The sequence below is a fragment of the Nuphar pumila genome, chromosome 2, assembly GCF_984573655.1.
Source record: "Nuphar pumila chromosome 2, dmNupPumi1.hap1.1, whole genome shotgun sequence".
NCBI classification, from domain to species: domain Eukaryota; kingdom Viridiplantae; phylum Streptophyta; class Magnoliopsida; order Nymphaeales; family Nymphaeaceae; genus Nuphar; species Nuphar pumila.
In genome coordinates, this window is record NC_143250.1 from 112,434,621 (window position 1) to 112,447,295 (window position 12,675).

Below are 12,675 nucleotides of genomic sequence, written 5' to 3' on the forward strand. Positions count from 1 at the left end.
AATTTTTTAATGTAAAAATGATAAAAAATATAAGGTCTGGTTCATGTAGTTCTTATCGGGTCTGGGTATGGTTTTTCTTATAGTGGACTTGATTAGACCCGGGTTTGAACTTGATATAATACCCGAAAATCAGGTCCAAGTCTGGTTCAACCTGGGTCCAAACCAAACCCAACCCGTTGACACCCCTAGTTAAAACGGACCAGATCTTGGTCCTTAGAATGGCTGGTCTAATACCAACCTGGTAAGAGCACCTCACCTTGTGTTGGGACTTTGCAAGTTCAAAACCCAGCAGTGTTTTGTATAACTGATGGGGTCTGCCTAACCCCAACTTGCCTATAAAAAAAATGATCGTTCTAATATGCAATTTATGTTTTCACCGTAATATGCAATTTATGTTTTCACTGTAATATTGCAAGTCAAATGATCATCTTCAGAGAAATCAAGAGGTTGATCCATGTATACCTCTTCATTCAGATCCCCTTTGAGGAACGTTGTTTTCACATCCATCTGATGTAGCTCTAAGTCATAATGAGCTACGAGGGCCAAAATTATCCTCATTAACTCCTTAGTTAAGACAGGAGAGAATGTCTCACTATAGTCAATGCCCTCCAACTGGGTGAATCCTTTTAGCAACCAATCTTGCCTTATGTCACCTTTGGAGTCTCTTTTGGTCTTAAAGACTTATTTACACTCAATGGGTTTTACTTCTTTAGATAACTCAACAAGATCTCACACTTGATTCATAGTCATAGAGTCAAACTCTTCTTTTATGGCTTTTATCTAGTGCGAAGATTGTTTGTTTTTAACAACTTTCATAAAAGTCAACGGGTCATCATCTATATATATGAAATCATCAGGCTCCTGAAGGTACACCATATAATCAGGATGTATGGCAAATTTTCTAACCCTTATGGGTCTCCAAACAGGTCGTTCTACATGTTCATCTTGTTCGTGCTCTTCTGCATTATCCATAATAAGTTCATTTTGGATTTGTGCATCAACAATCGGGTGATCAAATACATCATTATTAGGAATAACAATATGGTATCTCTCAGTGTTTTCCTCAACAGGTAGTGAGTCTGGATCCTGTATTTCCTCAAAACCAAGCTTTTGAAGTGCACGTAATTTGACTGAACCATCTTCAATGAATTTTGCCTTGTCCATTTCAATAATTTGTGGTGAATGAGATGGGCAATAAAACCTATATCCTTTTGATCTCTCTAGATAACCAATGAAATATTTGTTGGTTGTTCTTGGATCAAATGCTTTAATGTGGGGGTTATACAACTTAGCCTCTGCAGGTTATCCCCATATGTGCATATATGACAGTGATGGTTTTCTACTTGTTCACAACTCGTAGGGAATTTTATGCACAGATTTTGTAGGAACCGTATTCAAAATATGCACAGCAGTCCTTAAGGCTTCATCCCATAACTTGATGGGAAGTGTTGAATAATTCAACATGACCCTGACCATTTTTTTAAGCGTACGATTTCTTCTCTCAGCTACACGATTTTGGTAGGCACTACCAGGCATGGTATACTGAGACACAGTGTCTTCCTCTTTGAGAAATCATGCTAATGGTCCTTTCATTTGCCCCATATCAATAAACCTACCATAATATTCGTCACCTCTATTAGACCTGACTATCTTAATAACTTTATTAGCTTGTTTCTCTATTTCTTTCTTAAATTCTTTAAACATTTAAAATATATCAGATTTTTTAAAAATCAATCAGAGATACATATACCAAGAATAGTCATCAATAAAGGTGACAAAATATCTTTCGCCTGTGTAACATGGGGTAAATGGTCCACATATATACGTATAGACTATTTTCAATATCTCACTACTATGTTTGACACCCTCTTTATATGTGTCTGTTTGCTTAGCTTTTATGCAATCAATGCACGAGTCATTGTTAGTAAAATCTAGGGATTTCAAAATCTTTTTATTTATGAGTCTCTTTATTCTCTTTTCATAGATATGACCCAACCTTCGATGCCAAAGCATATAGGACTCATCATTAATCATGATACGTTTATTCCCAACCAATGCGTATTCAGAAGTCAAAGACTCTTGAGTTTGGATCTTCACATTTAATTTGTACAAACCATCATGAACAAAAGCAGAACCAATTTCAATTGAATTTCTATATATAAATAACTTAGAGTTTTCACATTTAAAACAATATCTAAATTTATCCAACTTTGAAATTGAAATCAAATCTCTACTATATGATGAAACATAAAAAACATCATGAAGATTTAAATCTACGTCGGTATCTAAAGTGATCTTGTAGGTCCCAACACCCTTCACGTGTGGATGCATCTTGTTCCCCGAATAGATGCTTTTCTCATGTATTGTTGGTTCCCTTCTGTTCAGGAACAATTGTAAACAGTTGACAATATGAACAGTAGCACCATAATCAATCCACCAACTATTTTCAAGAGTATGTAATAAATTACATTCATGAGAAACAAATGACAAATTTCTTTTCTTTTCTAATCATTTCTTGTACTTTATGCAATCCGCCTTCCTGTGTCCTTTCTTCTTACAAAAGAAGCACTTCATGGGAGCAGAATCGGGTTGCTTGCTCTGAGATGGCTTTTCTTCTGCTGACTTCTTCCTAGTATTTTTCTTACATGCATTTTTCTTTGGTCATATCTTGGATCCATGAGAAATCATATGTGCAATTTGCACCTTTTCTTTTTTTCAAATTTTCTTCTTCCACAACATACTTGGATATAAGTTCATTTAACGTTCATTCATCATTATGTGTGTTGTAAGAAATCTTAAAATAACCATATTTCATAGGTAGGGATGCCAAAATTAATTGCACTAGGAATGAGTCAGAAAGGGTTAGCTTCATGTCATTTAGCTGGGATGCTATGTTTCTCATTTCCAAAATGTGTTGGCGAATATTACTCTCTATAGAATACTTCATAGATATGAGTTTTGACATTAGGGTATTGGCCCTGACCTTATTCAAACTGACAAATTGTGCTTCAATGGTACTCAGGAATTCCTTCATTGTTCTGTATTGCAGGATAACACTATAAATATTCTTAGCCACCTTAGATTGCAAAAGCAACAAGCTAAGTCTATTCGAGCACTCTCACTTCTCAAAAGCACTTTTTTGTTCAGCAGTGCTTTGATCTGTCAAGACAACAGGTTCATCATTTCTTAAGGTCAAATCCAAATCCATATACCCTAATGTGAAAATGTCAATTTCTTTTCAGTCACTGAAATTAGATCCATCAAAAAAAGGGATAGTACTTGAGCCATCTAAAATCACAGAACCAGAAACTGCATGGCAAAAGACATGTATCAAAGGAAGCATATATGAGACAAACCTAATGGAAAAAGCAATAAATAAAAGGCCCTTGATATGCTTATTTTTGAGCGAGTGTAAGGAGTCATCGGAGTCCTACTTTGGTAAAAATTCTGACACGCATAATCACTACGCCTATCGACCATAGTTGGTAAAACTTAAGGCTTATAAGAAGCTAGACCATCAATACATGGCACCTTTGGAAACACATGCGCGATATATCTTAACACACTTGCCTTATTTTACCCTACATAAATTCCAAACATGATGAAACTCCTTTTGGGTCGCTTCATCATTTCATAAATTTAAGTACAACATTAATATTGGATAAAACTGTATGATAGAACAAAAATTGACAACATATATGCATTCAGTTACTTTGGTAACATGAATTCACTAAATTATCTAACTATTCATGATTTCAATATCATTCATACATAATGCATGTATAATCACAAATAAAATGCATAAAAAACAACAAAAACCAAGCTTAAATGGGTAAAACCTAGGTCCTCAAGCAGAAACTGGTCAGAAAACACTCTGAACCAGTTCTAAACTGAGTATGAACAAAAGTCCATAAAACCCTATAACCATATGCCAAAATCCCTGTATCTTTATATATTTATGAAAACAGTGTCTTAGCATCTCAGAACCAGTGAAAAATGATCATGCATACATTTTGCATTATTATTCATCTTATTATATGCATGATCCAAGTTAAAATTGCTTTAAAACCCTATTTTTATCATTAGTTTTGAGAAACTGCATTGAAATTGAATTTATCGAAAAAATCATGTATTTCAAAGCTTTCCCTGTATTTTTAGTGTTTGTTATTAGTTTGGGAATTTTCTCAGTTATGTTTTAATTAGTTACTTTTAATTAGTTTAGGAAGTCTAGATTTTGAAAAACACATTTTTCTAAAACAATGCCTTTTTAGAAATTATCGAAAATTTACATACTTGTTTTGAAAAAAATGGGTTTAACCTAATTATAATATTATAAATAGTTGTGTTGAAGAAAGAGAGGACGTTTTTTCATATTTGAGTTCACGCCCCCTCCTTCTTGCCTCCCTCTTCTCTCTCTCCCTTGTTCTCTTTCTCTCTTTTGCCGATTTCTTTCTCTCTTACTCTCCTCCTCTTCTTCTTCCTCTTTTTCTTCAAGCTTCAAACCCTTTCGTCATCGGCAACCTCTTTCTCTTCGTCAGGGCAGCATGGATGCAGCTAGATCAACCAACTTCTCTTCTCAACCCTTCCATCGGAGGCGATCTGTGATAGGTCATTTCTTTCTCTCTCTTTTTCACCATAGATTTAGGTTTTACATTGCATTAAGCATTGCATAGCATATAGTTTAGTTATTCATAGCATCATCTGCATATTTCATCTAGTTGTTTTATGTTTTGCATCTGAAAATAAACAAATATATATATATATATATGTCGATTAGATAGTTTAGCCATTTTTTATCTAAGCATTGAATAATCATGGTTTATAGGTAGATCGTTAGATTTAGAATAGAGTTTCGTATATTTTTATGTTTCTTGATTAGTTTTTTATTAGGTTTAGGTTAGATCTAGCCCAGAATAACGTGTTTCATGTTTTATTTATTTAGATGTTCTTTAGATCAAATAAATAACATTTTTTATTAGCCGGCATAGATATTCTTTTATTGCATTATCGTTCTTTGTAGAATAGCTTAGATAAAAGTAGGCACTTTCTTTTGGTAGTAAATAGTTAGTTTTATGTTATTTTATTTCCAAAAAAAATTAGTTTCATTGATCACATTAGAAATAGTTATTTTTTATCATTATCGTTTTGTTTCTTTTTTGTGGATTATCGTTTTTATTAGTGTAGTCGATTCTTAATAGGTCATCTTTCCTGTTTTGAGTTTTACTAGAAGTTGTTTTTCCAGCAATTAGAGTAGGGTTAATTTTGTAGTTAGGATCAGTTAGATTAGTTTAATTGAATTCAATTAAAATAGTTGGTGATGGTTAGTTGTCGAATTCCTTATATTATCAATTATCGTCTTTTTGATTTTGATAACTTATTTTATGTGTGATTGTGTGTTGTTGTAGGTTATTTTTAGATTAATTTACTGCATTACAAATCATGTTAATACATGTCAGTTGAGTGTTAAATTTAATAGTAGTCCAGATTTTTATTTCTTTTATGCATAACTAGATTCGTTAAAACATCAATAACCGAGTGCCTCTTATTATGAATATTTGATATTTTGCATACATAGGTTAGATGGATTCACTACATAAGTCTGTCTCATAGTGGGTATTAGGTCCAACATAGTTGTGTGATTCATGTTAAACTGTTTTAGTTTATTTTATTGTTCCTCTTGCATATAGTTAACATTAGTTTTAATTGGTTTATGCTAGCCGATTAGTGCAGTTGCATATAGCTGATATTCTTTTTTATTTCTTGTTAGTTGCTTTCTTCTTTTGTTAATATTAGTTTAATTATGTTCAGCTGATTATAATTATGTGCAGTTTAGTTCATGTTTTGTTTTGTTTTGTTTTGTTAATTTAAATCTTGTTTATGCTGAATTTTTTTAGTCATTAGTTAATCAATTCTTGTTTAGTTCTATTCGTACTGCTTTATTTTTGTGTTTTATATGGAAGCGTTGGACGTGCGGTGAAGCCCTTTTCGTGCCCTCAAAGTACCCTCTGAGGTCCCCTCAAGCCCTCAAAAGTACCCTCAGGAAACCCTCAGAGGGACCACAAAGTGATATGCAAATAAGAAAAGCAGAAGAAGGGAACACAAGGGGACAAGGACTCAAGCACTGAAGACCTTTCTTTTAGTTTTAGATTATGATTTTATTTCTGTTATTTATTCAATTATTTGGTTGTAATAAGGTCGTTAATTATTGTTTAAAGTCCTCCGTAGAGGGCTGCACTCTCTCCCTTATTAATTTAATTAATTACATTTTTCTTTTTGGCAATAAAGAGTAGTTAGATTGTGTGTTGAATACAAAGTATTTCCCATTCTCTGAGTTCGACCCAAACTCTACCACTCGTGCGAGCCAGTTTCTATTATTTGGTGTCTGGCTTTCACTTAGTTTTCATTAAAAATATTATTTAAAAATCAATTTTCAAAACTCACACCAAAAAACTCGAAAGAACCGGTCAAAAACAGCTCTGAACTAGTCCTGAAAAGGGCGATATCACTTCCTGATCCGGTTTAGACCAAATAGTGTATGGACCCTGTCGAAACATGGGTCTGACCCGGTTCAAACAGGATCCGGGTCTGACCTGATCTGAAATGTACCTAGGTCGGATCCGATCTGAACTAAACCCCGGTCTGACCTGGTTCAAAATGGACCCGGGTTTGACCCAGTCCAAAATGGACCCATGTTTGACCCGGTCGAAACTGGATCCGGATCTGACCCGGTCCTACCTTTACCCAAGTCTAATCCGATCTAAAATGGACCCGGATCTTTCTGGACCAGACTCGAAACCATTATGGGTCTAGGTCCAATCCAAGGGAAACAATAGACCCAATCCACCCAAAATGGGTTTGGATCGGGCCTGTCACAGGGTCAAAAAGCCGAACCTGATCTGACTAACCGGTTAAAATAGAAACATGAGGGTTTTTATTTATAATTTCTGAGAAACTAAAACGGTTTCTTTCTGTCTTTGTCGCCCCACGGTGACCCACGTCGCTTGTCAGCGACAGACGCTGGCGGTAGGCCAAAAAGTTGCCAGTGGCAGCAGCCCCCGACAGACTCTGACGACTATTCCCACCCTGCCCGACGATAGAGGGGAACAAGAAGGGGGCTCACGTGATGTCGTACAGATCATGACACCAGTGAAACGACTGATGAAGACCACCTCTTCCCGACAACACACCCACGGTATCTGTCAGTTGTCGGTGATGATTAATCTATCAAGAGACCCTGGCATCGGCACAAAAACCCTTCAATCCGACGATCACAGGGCAGAGAAAAGGTTTTTTTTTTCGAATGCCACATGTCATCGGACGAGGACATCCCGCGGTAACCCCAGTGGCGGTAGACCATCCAGCAACCCGACAGCTCAGGTAAAATCGATCCTCTATTTTTTTTTATAAAACAGAGGGTTGTCAGGACAGTCGTTGCCACCAAGGGCTAATCGAAAGGCCGTCGGCGATGCCCCCCCTCCCCCCAGGTTTCTAATGGCGACGACATCAGCACGACAGTTGCAGGAACCTTCCGACCAAAAATAAACATCGGTGATGGTGACTTGCATCCACCCTCCCGGATCACCGACGATGACCCATGTTGTCGAGGGACTTCACCGGCGAGGATGCCGGTGAAGCGACGACCCAATGGCCGCCTTCTTCCTGGAGAAACACAACGGTGATGCCTTCTCTCGATGGCCACTGCTACAACCCTGACAAATAATGGGGAAAAAGGATTTTTTTTTTGTCGCCCCACGACAATAGTTTGTTGGGAATTCGACATCGCCATCATCTGTCGCTATTTGCGATAGACTGCCAGAATGACCGGTGACCCATGTCACCCCATGGTGACATGTGGTCAATGGTACTGGTGCATGGCCTGAATCCAGAAAATGCCAAAAGGGCCAACTCGCACCCACGCGCAACAGAAACATGGTGTGGGACCATAACCCAATGTTGGCACCTACGCAAAAGATGACATAAAATATACCTGAAGCGGCCATGTTTGTCTGATAATGGCTGATGAGTGAACCCGATCTATCATCTATGAGACGTTCGTCTCCTCAGCTGGTCGCAACCCTTGATGAGCGTAGGCCCTCCAGCGACGGTGAGCAGGATCCGAATCCCAGAATAATCAACTGTGTTGATTAGCTTCTGCACAGGGGTCTCTCATCAATACCCCTTTTATAGCATTAACCATTATTAGGAAACAATTAAGATAATTGTGCCCTTCAAATGGTAAGGTTTATTCGATAGGGACACCTCTAGGAGAGTCCTTATACGTGGGTGACTCCAACAACCCCTACCATCAAGTAAGTGATGGGTGAGAGTGGGATGGTCTAACCTAGATTGTGTCTATATTTTTGGATGTGCACCAAAATTGGGATCCATCTACATATATACACTATAAGAAATTTCACCTTTATTGGCACGAAAATCGTTCCAGTGAATACATGACTAGCACCAATAAATGTCTTTACTGGTGTTGTCAATACATCAGTAAGTGTGTCATAGTAGGTCTTATTGGTATAGCCTTTTCTGAATTGAAATGGTAGAACCAGTAAACATTTTCTATATTGGCGCTAAATATGCACCAATAAAAATCTCTTTACTGGCGCTAGTAAAGAGGTTTTCTAGTATTTTTTTTAATAACATCTTTACTAGTGCAACTTTTTTTTGCGGCAGTAAAGACAACTTTTCTGGTGCATTTTTTTGTGTCAAAAAACATCATTTCATTTGTACGAAATACACACCAGTAAACATAACTTTTTTGGTGCATTTTAATGACAAAAAAGTTTTGTTTTTTATGCATATTTTTACCAGTAAAGTGATGTTTTCTAGCACAAAAAAATGTGCCAGAAAAGTGGTCTTTACTGGTGTAAAAATTTTTCAAGCCAGTAAAGATATTCTTTTTTTTCATTTCCTTGTTATCAATCTATTCATTCATTCATGAACTTGCATGTTCATTCATTCATTCATAAATCTACATGTTCATTCATTCATTCATGAATCTGCTTATACATTCAATAATATATATCTCTTCTTTCAACCCTCCATAACTACATCCGTCATAACTCCAACATTTATAATTAAAACCCTGCAAGAAATACAACATACAAAGCATTCATACACACACTTCTATAGTTCTTTCTTCATTTCTCGATAACTACATCTGCCATAACTCCAATATTCACATATACAAATATATAACTCCAACCCACTATAAAAATATTCATGCATAAATCAGAAACAAATTTAAACAAATATCAAACAATTGATAGCAAAAAAAGTTGCATTTCAATCATATACACAATATCTCAGTTCATGAGTTATATAGAGGAGAAACAGTCTCTGAACCTGGGGTGTATAACACTTGTACGAAGCCTATAAATAAATATAGGTGAAAGAATTACAAACACATACATACATAATATATATATATATATATACACCAAATATAGATTCATCTGCAAGATTACAATCTTCATTTATATAAACTTACCTAAGGAGCTAGTGAGAAACTTGTTTGATTATTGTTGGCCACTATTCTCATGAATAGCTTCTTCAACTCTCCGACCTGAGATTTCAAGTTTCGCTTTCATTTAAGCCATATTGGCATGATACTCATTATTTTGCTGCAAGAGTGTTGTCTTGCTTGGACCTTAGTGAACACCCTAAGACAAGCATTCATATACACTCATATTTGTCTGGTCCTAAAACCTGAGAGAGGGCATCCACTTGTGATGTGCAGTCGATAGATGAATCTAAGGTCTGAAACATCTGAGTTATTATCTCTGATCTCAGTTTGCAAAACAACGTATTAGTTCAATAATAATTATATCTTTTGTTTTAATATATAATTCTTTTATGACTAACAATGAACCCTAATCAAACAAATATGCCTTACCATTGCACGATTTGTTTTTCGACTTACAACCCTGGGTTTCTTGCTAGTACGAGACATATAAAACATCTCTCTTTGAGAAGGCTCAATCATATTATCACCAGAATATGAATAAATTGAATATGATTAAAAAGTGTAAATGAATAATAAGCATGCAAAAATAGTATATGTACATTCTCGTCAAAACTCTCTATGCCTATTGTATGCAAATGTTTTTGTAAGGCACGAAGGGTTGTGCTCTTTGCACTTAGGGCCTACAAAGACATGCAAGTGAGATATATATACACCATCACATTTGACTATATAATATTGCATACAATATTAACATATTATAAAAAAATGCAAAGCTTTAATTGGCGAGTATCAAAATGATGCATCAATGCCTCCCACTGAAGATTAAGAATGTAAGGTAGATGTGTAATCAATTGGTCCTCGTGAGTATTATGTTGCTTGTAAATCATCCTAAGCTTGAACTTGAAGCTTCTCTAGGCTTTGGCGTATTCCTTTATCACCCATCCCTTTATCATCTCAGGAATCTCAAACTTTTTTTGCATTAATATTATATGTATCTTAAATATTGTTGGAGGAATAAATGCTAAAGATTAAATCAATTACAAAATATAAATATAAGGAATATAATACCTAAACAGAAGCCCAAGCATCCTCCTTACGGGTAACTGGTAATGAACGCCAATTAAAAAGATTCAATGGTGTCTGGTCAAGATCACGTGTGATAGTTTCTATGTAAGTACTAAGGTATTGTGCCTCCCACCCTATGGGTTGTCCATACTTATTAGTGACAACCTTATGATTATGTCTTGGGCGAAGGCCTATAGTAGCTAAAGCACATGTACGCCCTCGTTGTGTCTTAGTTGTTGCATTAAAAAAACAAGTATTAATAATTTGTTAGTTATAATAAACAACATTGCATTATCAATATGATATAGCAAATACCTGATGACTCAGTAAGCATTTCAAATTCATGCGTCAATGCTTATGATAATACTACTCAAAGCCAGACTTGCACCCAATCTTGTTACTTCAACATGTGGAAACCACGTTAGCAATAGGTGAACCTATAAAAGGTCGGTAAACTCATTCTGGATATGTCATTTGAAAGGTTTTGCATTAAAAAAAAAGACGACCTCAAAAAAATGGCACAAAATGAGTGGCCGAAAAATTGATAAACGAGAGATACACCTTTAATTCAGTTATAAATTTATAAAATGAGGTAAAAAATGAATATATATATATATATATATATATATATATATATATGATTTTTCCTTAGAAACCAAGTTAGGGTATAAAAACTGTGAAAATCAAATTCAAGAATCGTTGTGATTTGAACCCAAGGTTCAATCAAATTTAATCCATAATTGAGATTTTCTAAAAGTACTTTTTTTAAAATATAAATGTTTATGTTCTAAATGTTCCTCTCAAATTTTTATTTTTGACCAATATTTTTAAAAAATAAATTTTTGTTGATTTTTTTATCTTTAAAGTTTTATTAAAAAAAACATGTTTTAAATGGAGTTTCTAACAATACTACTAAGGTTGAATGTGATTTGCTTGGTGATGTTGGTTTGGCATCTAGTGAGCCCCATCTTTATCATCTATCGACTTCACGACCTTTAAGGTTCTCTATGATACATGTGCTACTTACCTTGTGCCACGTACCCCTCTTTTGGGCCCCACATGGGACCCATCGATGGGTTTAAGGTAAAACATCACCACTTTTTTGTCACCTCATTTCGTCATGCACAATTTTGTAGCCCCCCCCCCTACGGGTACCTGCTTCTTCTCTTTTCCTATTTCGAATTTCACCTGCTTCGGTAAAACTTTTTTGGCTTATAATGAGATATGTTTTCATCTTTGTCGTGATGCATTTGGGGGTTATATACACAAAAATGTTGACAGAGTAATTTTATGTTAGAAGTCACCTACCAAAATCCAGTGTTTTCAGCCTATTTCAAAGTTAAATTAACTTAAACTTTACTTTTGACCTTTAAAATGATATTTTCAAGATTTTTGTCCAAAATAAAAATTAAACTAGAGGATCTTAGCTTTCCAACAAGACAAAAATAAAATCAAACAAAAATAAAAGAAGAAAGTTATGACCAAAATAAGGTGACTTATTTAGTAAAAATCATGGTTTTTAGGTATGACTCATTTTGAATGAATTCTTGACAACCAAAATGATTGAACTAAATTTTTTTATAAAAATATGAAATCAAGTAGAGGATGTTAGGTTTCCAACACATTAAAGATCACCTTAAACGAATATCTGGGTAGAAAATTATGACCTAAGCAAGTTATCATATCAGAATGGATTCAAAGAATGACATGATTTGAACATGGAGATTCAAAATTCCTATATTCAATCTAAAAATTCCTAAAAGCCCCTCCACGTGCGCCATTTAGAGAGAAACCCCCCAAAACCCTATCCTTATCTCCCTAAAACCAAAAATAGAATATTTCTAAATCTTAAAATCACCCTTATATGTGTGCATCAACCTTTCCAAAATAAAATTTTTTCTTAATGGCACTCATTAAACCTATTTAATTACGATTATATCATAGATAACCTCTTCCTAGATTAAATCATGGCTAATTATTCAAATTATTTTGAATTTCAAGTGTAGATCTGCCTTTGGATCCTGAATATGTAGGAAACGCATTCGGATTCGCCTAGAAATCTATAAATAGGAGAGACCATCACCCTTATTTCATATCTAGATTCAATCACATCTAGCACCCTTACTCTGCTGAAA